This window comes from Lissotriton vulgaris, chromosome 2_1 (genome assembly GCF_964263255.1).
Source record: "Lissotriton vulgaris chromosome 2_1, aLisVul1.2, whole genome shotgun sequence".
Taxonomy (NCBI): Eukaryota; Metazoa; Chordata; class Amphibia; order Caudata; family Salamandridae; genus Lissotriton; species Lissotriton vulgaris.
Genome location: NC_141687.1, coordinates 255462013 through 255473002, shown reverse-complemented (window position 1 = coordinate 255473002; position 10990 = coordinate 255462013). Strand labels below are relative to the sequence as shown.

General features: G+C 46.7%; 1 protein-coding gene across 1 annotated transcript in view; it reads left to right on the top strand.

Annotated features, from left to right (window-relative positions):
• Positions 1-332: 332 nt before the first annotated feature.
• DUSP14 (dual specificity phosphatase 14) overlaps positions 333-10990 on the top strand; it is a 112219-nt gene continuing 101561 nt past the window's right edge. The window contains exon 1 of the mRNA XM_086954885.1: positions 333-483. The gene's annotated coding sequence lies outside the window, so the exon portion shown is untranslated. The remainder of the gene's footprint in view (positions 484-10990) is intronic.

The following is a 10990-nucleotide window of genomic DNA, read 5'->3' as shown; positions in this document are numbered from 1 at the left end:
AATATAAGTACCGCGGTGCAAATACAGGATGGATAAGTCACTCACCCCGATTACATTTCTAAATTTACGTTGCAAAACTGGCGCGGGCGTTATTTACCGATATCATTTGTAAGAAGAAGTTACCAAGTTCTGATCATGAACAAGTTCTGTGCATCGTCAAAAAACAGACCGAGGCCTGGATTCGAAAAGTCTTCGTGCGCTGCACGGATTAAGTGCGTGGCAGCAGGACTGCACGCGAAGCTTGGATCCAGGCCGGGTTTTCCGACAAGCTGAACCTCCGGCAGCCTCTCCCTGCCCTGCCAGGAGCAGAGGACACGCAGCCGCGGCGGGGCTGGAGGGCGGCGGGACACGCAGCGTCTCTGTGGTAACCGCGCGGAGCTGCAGGTAACACTGGCGGCGGCGGCGGAGGGCGGGTGTCCACGCACCGCAGGGGAAACACCGCTCTCCCACCGGCGTGGCACAAGGCGTCCTCGCATCTCCAAGGTAAGGGAACGACATGATGTGCAATGTGCATGTTTTAACAAATAAACTGCTCAAAATGTGTGCCCGCTACCAGCTCCCGTTGAAGTAGCGGGGAGCAGAAACTAGGTGCAATTTAGTTTGTCCTGGAAATCGAATCTGTAGTTTTAGTTCGGTGTGTCCCTACCGCCACAGGCATTCATTAGTTTGTACTCTGCGGCTCGCATGTTCGTACCACGAAGTGCGTGAATGCGTCTTTTGAGGTCCGTGCATAGTGTGACGTTAAGTTACGGAATATTTGCCAAATTACAAAGACGAGTGAAAGAAACCATTCATTTTCAGGTGCTCGCCGTGCACGTGATTAATATGTGATATTTATTATCCCTCCGTCGAGCCTTTGGCGATTTAGTACAACGGGTATGAGGTGTTACCCGATGTGGAACCAAGCCCTTCCCGCCAGAGTGCATCACTTATTTTAGTTATGCTCCTCAACCCAACAGTCCCTGACCTCTCTGCTGGGAGCACCAACAAGGGAGCCAATGTGCGATCGTATTTATATGAAGAGAATAACTTAATAGGAATTCGATATGAGACTTTTTTTTAAAAAAAAAGTTGCTCGGATTCCGGTTCACAGTCCTGGCCTGGAATGTCCATGTAGGAGCAGGTTCAAGGCTAATTTGTACATGGTTGCGTCCAAACGGAGGTGGCATGGCGTGCAGAATAACGATGGCTGAGATTCTTTCACACATTCCAGCCATTACTTTTTTGTACACCTCTGTAGGACTAATAGAGAAAGGCGGCCAGGCCTGGGTCGAGTGTCATTGCCCGCATATTCCAGGGTACATTGCCTTGTGCTGTGCACGGTGCCTTATATATACATGGTTTAGTCATTCTGGGCATGGACACAAGCCACGCCCTGTGGTTAACCAGAGCCCATTGCTACAGTGCCACCAGGACCGGCCCTGAAGCCAGGTCCTGGACAGAGAAGATGGCCCTGCAGGTGCCGATAACGGGCATGTTTGGTGCCACGGCGATAAGAAAGATGGGGCCCGTGGAATGTCCTTTAGCAATACAGGCGTGGGTGGCCGCTGTATAACTCGAGTTGCACCTCCATAAAGTTACAATGTTTTCTCTTCACAACCACCCTAAGTCATCGGTGCAAGCAATCTTGGCCATGGAAACCTCCTGCCACATACTTTCCCTCTGCAAAATCTTGTCGTCGCAGTTGACTGTGATCTTTACTTCAAGAGATGCATCTGCAAAAACACCACAGACTGACTAGCGCCAAATAAGCCTCCTGAATGAAAGCAAGCTACCCAGGGGCGGCTGGTGACATTTGACAGTGGTGGGGCGTAAGCTAATTTGCATATTGCACCGCAGCAAGCGAGCGTAGCAAGCGAGCCCGAACCTCTTTAAGGGGGTTACAATGCGGTCGTTACAACGACCGCGTTGTTACATCGCAATACATTACAATGCAAGTAGTTACATTGACTTGCTGTAGGGGGTGCGCTAACCTAATGAATAGTATAATTTACTATTCCAAAACCTTCCCTACTGTTACGCAGACTGGAGTTGGAATAGTAAATTATACTATTCCTAAGTCCAGTACGCCCCCTACAGCAAGTCGATGTAACTACTTGCGTTGTAATGTACTGCGATGTAGCAACGCGGTCGTTGTAACGACTGTGTTGTAATTGCATTGAAAACGCATGTGATGTAAGATGCTATATTTACTGGAAGCTGCTTCCCAAGTCATAGAAATAATTATGTCAGTTATCTGTCAGCAATGCTAGTGGTAAGAATGACGAACTATCTTATTGTCATCAATACTACTAACTTCGTTCTCGTTTAGTGAAAACATTCCTGGAAATATTTTTGCCTACGTTCATGGTGGACTGGTCCAAGAATTCCACCTGTAGCTCAATGATATGAAGGCCCTAGTCGACCCTTTATAATCATGGCCCCTTGTCTAACAAGAGTTGGCAAAGCCAATAGGCCTTGGCAATCTGGTGCAATGTTTAATTTTGTTTTATTTACAAGCATATGCCTCAAAATAAAAAGGGAAAAAAGAAAATATGCTGCCTCCTAAATATTGCTCTTTATGCTTGACATAAAAAAATCGCATTTAAAAAAACCTTCACAGATGCAGCTGCTTTACCACTGATGATTTTTAAGCAACAAACCATTCCAGTTGTACCTACCTGAGGAAGTCTGGAGACTCATGCTTACTTTTTCAAAGTAAATGAGTCCATGACACTCAGTCGGGAGTGTCAAAGCGGAGCAGCATAACAAAGACAGTATTACATGGTCACTACCTGTGGCTGGTTACTGCCCTGACACCAGTTTTTTTAAAAAGCCTTATTTTAACACTAGGAGCAGTTCAGTTTGTGGTATGTGCTATAGAAATGATCCTTCCAACCACCACCACTACTACAATTACTACTGGGTTGCAAATCGAAGGACCACATGCATGAAAGAGCAGGGATGCATTCGCTTCTCACATCTGATATAAGATAACTAGAAAGCTCTGGTTGGTGCTTTTGTCTCTGGTGTCCTTCAGAAGCAAAAATACAGTTGGATGATGTAATGCTCATTAAACTTCGTTTGCTAAAGCCCCATAATGGTCTCTGTTTGGGTCACATCTCCAAAAGAAACACGGTAGGGAGGTTTCATTTCTTTTTGAGACTACATGAGGTCCCAACCAGACCCTTTGGTGTGTCAGAACCCCATAGAGGGTTGAGTATGAAATAAGAGAGCTGATGAATTAGCTTTTTTATGGTGTGGTGCAGCGCCTATACACACCAGACAATGATGTCAGAAGCAAATGTAGTTGGAGCACGCACCATCAAACCACGCAGCATAGGAATGCAGAGGCTTTCAGCCCAAAGCCAGGGTGGGAGGTAGGAAGCCCAGAACAATCAGATATGACAGAAAGAGTGACGTATCCCAGCCTCACAAAGGAAGACAGCAGCAAGTAGAGATTTAAGCAGTGCAGAGGGATAAAAGTTAACAGAATCCCTGTGCTTGAGAGAGCGGTGGCTGCGTAAAGCATTAAAAAGTGAGCACAGCAATCACATCAAACATTATACAATATTTGATGCAACCTCGCTGCCACCACCCAGGCCCTCATCTTTCGACCTCTCGAGTACTGCAAGTCACTGTATGTAGGAATAGTAAAACAGATCTGAGGCGCAAGATGACCACAATGCAGAGGCCATTTTAGTGCACAGTACATTGTAACTACATTTAAAAATAATGTCGATGTTGCCTTGTTTTTTAAGCAGCATGGCCGTGCTTTAAATGCAGCCCCCAAAAATTTTCAGCCACTTTAAAATAAATGTATGCGAAGGGAACTTTCTTTTTTAAACATTTTATTTGAGGGGCTAACTACCTTCATTGACATTGTGGATTATATCAAGCCAAACTCATTTTTAGTTACCTGGAAAGGCACTAAGCAAACCACACCTTTCAAAAGAAGTTTACATTTGATCCACACACACATGTTGGCACTGACAACACCAGCTCTTATTACGATTTTTAACTCCGACCTCAGAGGTAATTTGCAAATCAATTTAAATAAAAAATATATATAATGTCATACATGAGGTCACGTTGAGAGTGCAAAACCTTAATAATGGCAGCTGCTTTCCCCTGGGATAAAATCGACTTGAAGCCAGGCCTCAAATCTAAAACACACAACATCGGATTGCTTATAAACTGCAAAAAACACATATTTACTCCACCCCAGATGGGACTCGAAAACTGCAACAACAACAAAAATTCTCCACCCCAGATGGGACTCGAACCCACAATCCCTGGCTTAGGAGGCCAGTGTCTTATCCATTAGGCCACTGGGTCTGCTTACACCACAATCCAACTGGGGCGGTTTAAGGCAGAATTCATTCATCTACACGTACTTCCTCCTCGAACTGAATGTTCTACACACTCGTCTCGATGAAACAAGAATATACAAAGTAGCTATTGGGGTTACTTCTCCGAGGGCCCTGTCAGGGCGAGGGGGCATTCTGGAAAACTGGTGCAGTGTCAGACACGTAACACTCGTAGGAAAAGGCACTAATTGGGTAAACTAGCAATTTGACACTAGTAACTCGTGAAAGGGGGGTGTTCTCTACAAAGTATCAGTTTCACATTTGTATCCTACGTGAGAGCTGGACCTCGAGCAAGGGACAGCATCACGCACACATTTACCACGACCTTCTGGGCAGATTAAGGAGCATTGTAAACTAGCACTGTTTCATGGGGTTTCTGCACCAGCTCAGTGTCCCACCTGTAATCCACGTGGAAGGAGGCATTTTGCGCACACTAGTAGTTCCACTCCTGTTACTCTGGCGAGAGGGCAAGTCTTTGAAACTCGCATTGTTTAAGACCAGTAACCCGTGAGAAAGGGGACTTCTCTGTAAACTAGCCATTTCACACCAGGAAATCAGCGCCAGGATTGGCTGGGGGGGCACCATGACTGCTCGCCCAGTCGCCATGTGCAACCCCGGGGGCTGCGGCCCGCCCCCTGGTCCTCTCTCTACGAGGAAATTCACAGGGAATCAATCTGCGCATGCGCGGGCATGTTTGTGCCCAAAAATCCACTTGCGCAGCTGCAGCAGGCCCATCCTCCCCCCCCCCCCCCCCTACCCCCCGCACTCCGGAAAAGTCGGGTGTCTCCCGGATTCCCGGCCGGCAGGTAGCGAGCGCGATTATTTCAATATTTGTTGTATTTGTATTTTTATGACGACGCGGTGGGTCCATGGGGCTTAGTGGGGCTACGCCCCTACGCCCCTATGGACGCACCGCGCCTGAAGCTACCCCCTCTGTCTTGACATTTCAAATGCTGGCATAAACCCCGGCACTTGCGCATATCGATGGTGGACATGCCCTTGTTGCAAGTCTCTCGCCCATTAGAGGCAGTCTTCCATGCTGCCGCACATCTAGTAACGGCAAACACACATTCAGCCAGCCAGGTCACGCAGAGGCTGATAGATGCGCAATGGCTGCCTTTCCCAGCCAGGATGGCGGCCAAGCAGTTTCGTGTCCTCTACAAATCTGCCGACACAAACAAACATTCTGACTGTCCTGCTGAGAAATTTACAATCTCTGGAGAATGCCGAGCAATAGGGGCGTCAAACGGTGGTGAGGCTGGAAATACATAGTGCAAGAGAGAACAACGCAGTCAGGCCTTCTCCACCCCCAGAGTATGGAACAATCTCTGATTACTTATCCCATTTGCTCCATCTCTCCTTCAGTACAGAAGAGCAACACACACCCACGTGTTGCAGCTCTACCCATCCACAGCCCTATAACCTCTACCAATCCTCGTACTGCTAACACGCTTTACCAACACCTACCCCAGCGGCGGCTGCAACGTCTTGCCCAATCTGGGGGTCCAGTTCTTCTTTACACTCCAATATATTTCCCTGAAAAACTCCAAAACTTAAGTCCACTCTTGAACCTTTCCAATGAGCCTACACTCCTGTGAAGAACTTACTATGCACACAGCTGCAAGGACTCCCTGCCATGTGTTGACACCTATGGCTAGTCTTGGCTTCTGCCTCACAGCAGCACATGCTGAGGACTTTTAAGTCCATACATTTATGGCAAAGCTAAAGTACTGTTCCCAGTAAAAAGCCATGAACGGCTGAGGGTATCAAGCAAGCTAGGAGGCTACGTATGTAGGGGGGGGGGGGGGGGGGTCTCCTATAGAAATCAAAAGAGAAAGCGAAAAGAAAATCCAGAATTTCCCTCAGATTTTTAATTAAAAATAATTGCGATTATTAGTAAAAATAGGACCTCAATAGTCACCTCTCACTAATGATTTCAAAGTTATTTTTTTCTGAAAATAACAATGTGAACGTGGGTTTAGACAGAGTGAAATATTCTGCTGTGTTTATCTACCTTGTGAAAATGGAAGCACAAAGTAAAAGAAGCTGCTGCATTTGCAAGAAGTGCAGTGTCAAGGGCGAATCACCTGGCTACGGTCCATATCTTGGAATCAATTGTGAGAGGGGAAAGGCGAAAGAATTACTGTCATCCAGTGAAATATGGAGCGAAGGACTGGTGTCCCATGAGACCGAGATGCCAGCCACATTGGCAACCCAAGTGTTATTAAAAATATGCAGAGATAAATTTAAACCGCAAGGGATTGGCATCGCTGCCAGAAGGCCCCATGTCTTAAGTGAATGTCACCCAGGCCTCGTTTTTCACCCATCCTCATGTTGTGATATGTAGTTTCTCTTTGTTCCACTGCAAGTAATAGCCGACCAGTTCTAACCAGCTTAGTTGTCATTATAGTTGGTTTGTTACTGCATCTGGTAAATAGCAATACCACCCAGTGCGGTATTGCCTTTCCATTCTAAATTCCGCAGCATGGAATGAGAATAACGTGCAAATACAGCATATTTTCCCCAGTTCATGCCACCAAACTCAGAATGTGTGTTATTGCAATTTGCAGGTGTGTGGAATTTAATAGCTCTACTTTCCATGGAATGGGTTGCTTACTAAGTCTATCCACCTGTTCCTATTGTGCCATGCAGTGTGGCGACAAATTATGGCAGCAAACCCATTATATAAGAGTAAATATCCTGAGCAATAATTGTCCTAAGTAATTAGAACAGTCCACAGTAGTAGTTGCCACAGAATTCTTCTTCTGTTCTTTATTTTCATTTGACACAGTTCAACATAGATGTAGAATCTAGCCTACAAGTGTTTCGTCTGTATGGCGTAAACCATAGACTTCTTCAGGGCAAAATGCTATCCGACTAGATCAGAAAAGTAGAATAAAACGCGAAGCTACAGGGTCCAAGTCAGTTACTTCTGTAACGCCAGCAGGCGCGATATTAAGGCATCTGTTATATCAAAAGTGTAAATAGTGATCCACTAGCAAGACACAACGTTCTCAGGTCTAAATCATAGGTAAGTGTACGTAGTCCATATTTATCCTGAGCAGAGTAACAACAGTCCATGTTTTTCCAGGGGAGAACTCTCCACGTGGACTGTTACTCTGCTCAGGATCCCTGCTGCTGCATGGATTGGACTCATCAGAACAGACTACTCTCATTGCCGCAACAACCAGGATGTAGGGACTGACTCATCACCTTCGAAACCGCCGCTGTGCAATGCCTTTCCCTGGACAAGCTCCTTTCATCACTTGTTGATGGCAGCCTCCGCGACATCGCCGGAACTCTGCATCACAGCTTCGCCGCTCATCGGTACTGGCCCATCGCCTCGGCTGCGCTTCGCATTCTTGACACCAGACTTTGCACCGCAATCCCTTTTGACAGGATCCTCGACGTTGACGCATCAGGACCTCGTACCGCAGCCTCATTGCATTTCGAAACCGACACATCACCTCGGCTGAGCAACGCATCTTTGACATAGATCCACGCAACGCTTTGCAAACAGGATTTGAAGGTACTTTGTTCCGTGGACCTAGCTGTATCCCTGTAGCCGGCCCTTGCTCCACTGCGGTGGGCCTGAACTTGTTACTTTGTGTTAGGTGCAACCAGATATCCTTCAATAGCACTTAGTGCTTTTTAGCCCTGTTTTTTTACAATAAAAGTAAAAAATCAATATCTCTGGTTCTACTAATTGGTTTTTAGTCGTTTTGGCCTTGTTTTATTTATTAAAGTTTGTTATTTTTTTCTAATGTGGTGTGAGATCTACTTGTATGGTGTTTTCACAGTTTTATTGATTGAAGTGTTACACAAATACTCTACAAACTGCCTCTAAGTTAAGCCTGACTACTTTGTGCCAAGCGACCAAAGGGTGAGCACAGGTTAATTTAGGGTTTGCCTGTGGTTGTTGCTTGACCAGGGCTCCTACTTCAGTCAACCAGCAACCCAATTTCTAACAATCCTCAAGTACCCACCCCCAAGATACCCAAGAGTGCCTGGTATGAGCTCTCATCTAAAAGTGAAACCATTTTTCTATTCAGGTTACAAAATCAACTGGTCCAGCTCTGTGATTTTTTTTGCCCGCTCTGTCCTCCCACCCCCTCCCAAAGCTCCTGTAGGGATACACGGCACCGGTGGTGAGGGAGGGCTTCAAGTACCTGGGACCAGCAGTTTTTGATACACCGCAATTTAACTCCCCAATTGGAACGATTCCGCGCCGACATTGCTGACTGGCGCACGCTCCCGCTGTCCCTGATGGGACGGGCGGCACTGTACAAAATGATGACCCTACCAAGGCTTCTCTACGCCCTCCAAAACTCTCCCGACCCAATCCCGTTACGTTTTTTTAAGCAAATGGATCACAAACTCCGGGTTCTCTTATGGGATGGGAGCACACCACGTATTGCCTTGGTGAAACTGCAGAAGGAAGTTTATGATGGAGGATTGGCTGTTCTAGATATTAGAAAATATTATTGGGCCACACAACTCCTGATAGTTAATGATGAGGTGTTCTTAGACCGAGCTGAGCCAGCATATAGGGTTGACAGGGAGGCAATGGGCAGTGGGAGTCACAAAACCATCCCTTACAGTTGCCGAAGGCTTATCAATCTGCCACTACACACTTCGTCAGGCGGCAGATGCTGGACTGAGGCAGGAAACCACTTGGGCTGGTGAACCCAAATGACGGCCATGACCCCCCCCTGTGGTGCACGATCAATTGGAGGAGGTGGCCGCCCTGAAGGGCTTCTTGAGGTGGGCGACAATAGGGAATGAACACCTAGGTGATGTGTGGAGGGATAGTTCAATGATCACATTTGAAACGCTTAGTCAGGAATATAAATTGTGAGAGGCCGAGAGGTTTTGACACTTCCAGCTTGGGTAAACCCTAAGAGTCCATATACAGGACTTGATGAGCCCGCCGGATTCCTCTCCCTTAGAAGACCGTTTGCTCATTGAACATATTCCCAGCAAAGGGGTATCCGTGATCTATTGAAAATTGATTAATAATTCCCTTGACCCAGTGGGACCCTTGCGACGCTCCAGGGTAGACGATCTGGGAGACGTTGATGAGGATTGGACAGAGACCCTGCAGGGTCCCAGGGAAATAGAGATCCGTGCCAGATGCGGGCTTGTGCAGCTCAAAATTTTACATCGGTTATACTATTCCCGAACACTTATACATAAAGTCAGAGCACTAGACACACCACTCTGTGTAAGGGGGTGCGCCTTGGAGGTCTCCTTCTTCCACACTCTTTGGGAATTCCCACTGATTCAGGAGTATTGGTGAGAGGTAACGACGGTGATGGCAAGGGTCATTTCGGTGAGGGTACCCATGGAGGCCAAATGGTTTCTAATGGTGATACAGGGAGGAGGAGGTCTGGCCCCAATCACGAAGACCTGGTTAGCTCTGGTGGCAGCGGTTGCAAAGCGCAACATCACGAGACCCTGGGGAGCAGCCCTCCCACCAACAGTGTCGAAATGGAAGAACGGCCTAGACGGGTGCCAGAGGGCAGAAGAGGTAGTCTATTGCAGCAGAGGCTGCCCCAAGAAGTGGGAAAGGGCGTGGCCCCCGTGGCGCTGTAAACGCAACATTGTTTGGGTCTGATGCTTCCTCTCGGGAAGAGGGGGGAGATAAAGATGTAAAGAATGCTAGTGGCCATGAAAGCGCCAGCTTCTGATCAGCTACCTGTTGAAGTGGTTGCCGAGCCAGGTGATGTATTGCATGCTAAATTGTATTGTAATCCCAGACTCGCACTGTAGTTGCAGGATCTGCTTGTATTATGAGCTTTGTTTAATAAAGAGATTAAAAAATTTTTTATTGCATACTAAATGTTTTTCTTTGGCAGAGCTTCTTTAACCATGAAAATATTCCTGTCAACCTGCACAACTATCCCATAAACAGTGTGTGAAACACTCCAGGGTTACTACTGTGTCCTTCAGTAAGCACTGCATCTATGACTAGTTCAATCAGAATCACCATTCTGTGGGTTGAGTGCCTGCTGCTGCGGGGACCAGCGAGTCACCTGTTCGCGGGTTGAACCAGCAGTTCAGTAATTGGGTACCATTGAGCTGTACACAAACACAAAAACAATAGCAGTAATTCATGGACATCATTTAGGGGTCGCCAGAGGTCATAGGTGCGACCCCTAGCTTGCCCCTTGCTACACTTGACACTGACTTGCGACCTCTGGCCTCAGAAGTGACAAAATCAGTGCCAAAAACACAGGGGTGTCTCACGTTATCAGTCAGGCTCTAACCTAGTTTTATTCTCATTGTTATTACATTAATAGTGAATAATAGTTTATTATTCACAATAATGTAATAAAAAGTGGAGCAGCAAGAGCTGGACCTTCACTGGCATCTTGGATAAAAATAAAATTGTTTTAATGTATGTTGTGTGCCTCCATGTGGGTGAGCGTGAGTTTGGGTGAGAGAGCGTGTATGTGTGAGCATGTATATTTGAATAAGGGATCATGGATGTGTCGGTCTGTGTGTCAAAAATGAATGCACAAGTATAAGTGAGCGAGGGAGTGCTAATGAGTGATTCAGGGTGGGAGTACACAAGAGTAGGTGAAAATGAATAAGTGCAAGTCAGTGCTAATGATAGAATGAGTGTGAATAAGTGAATG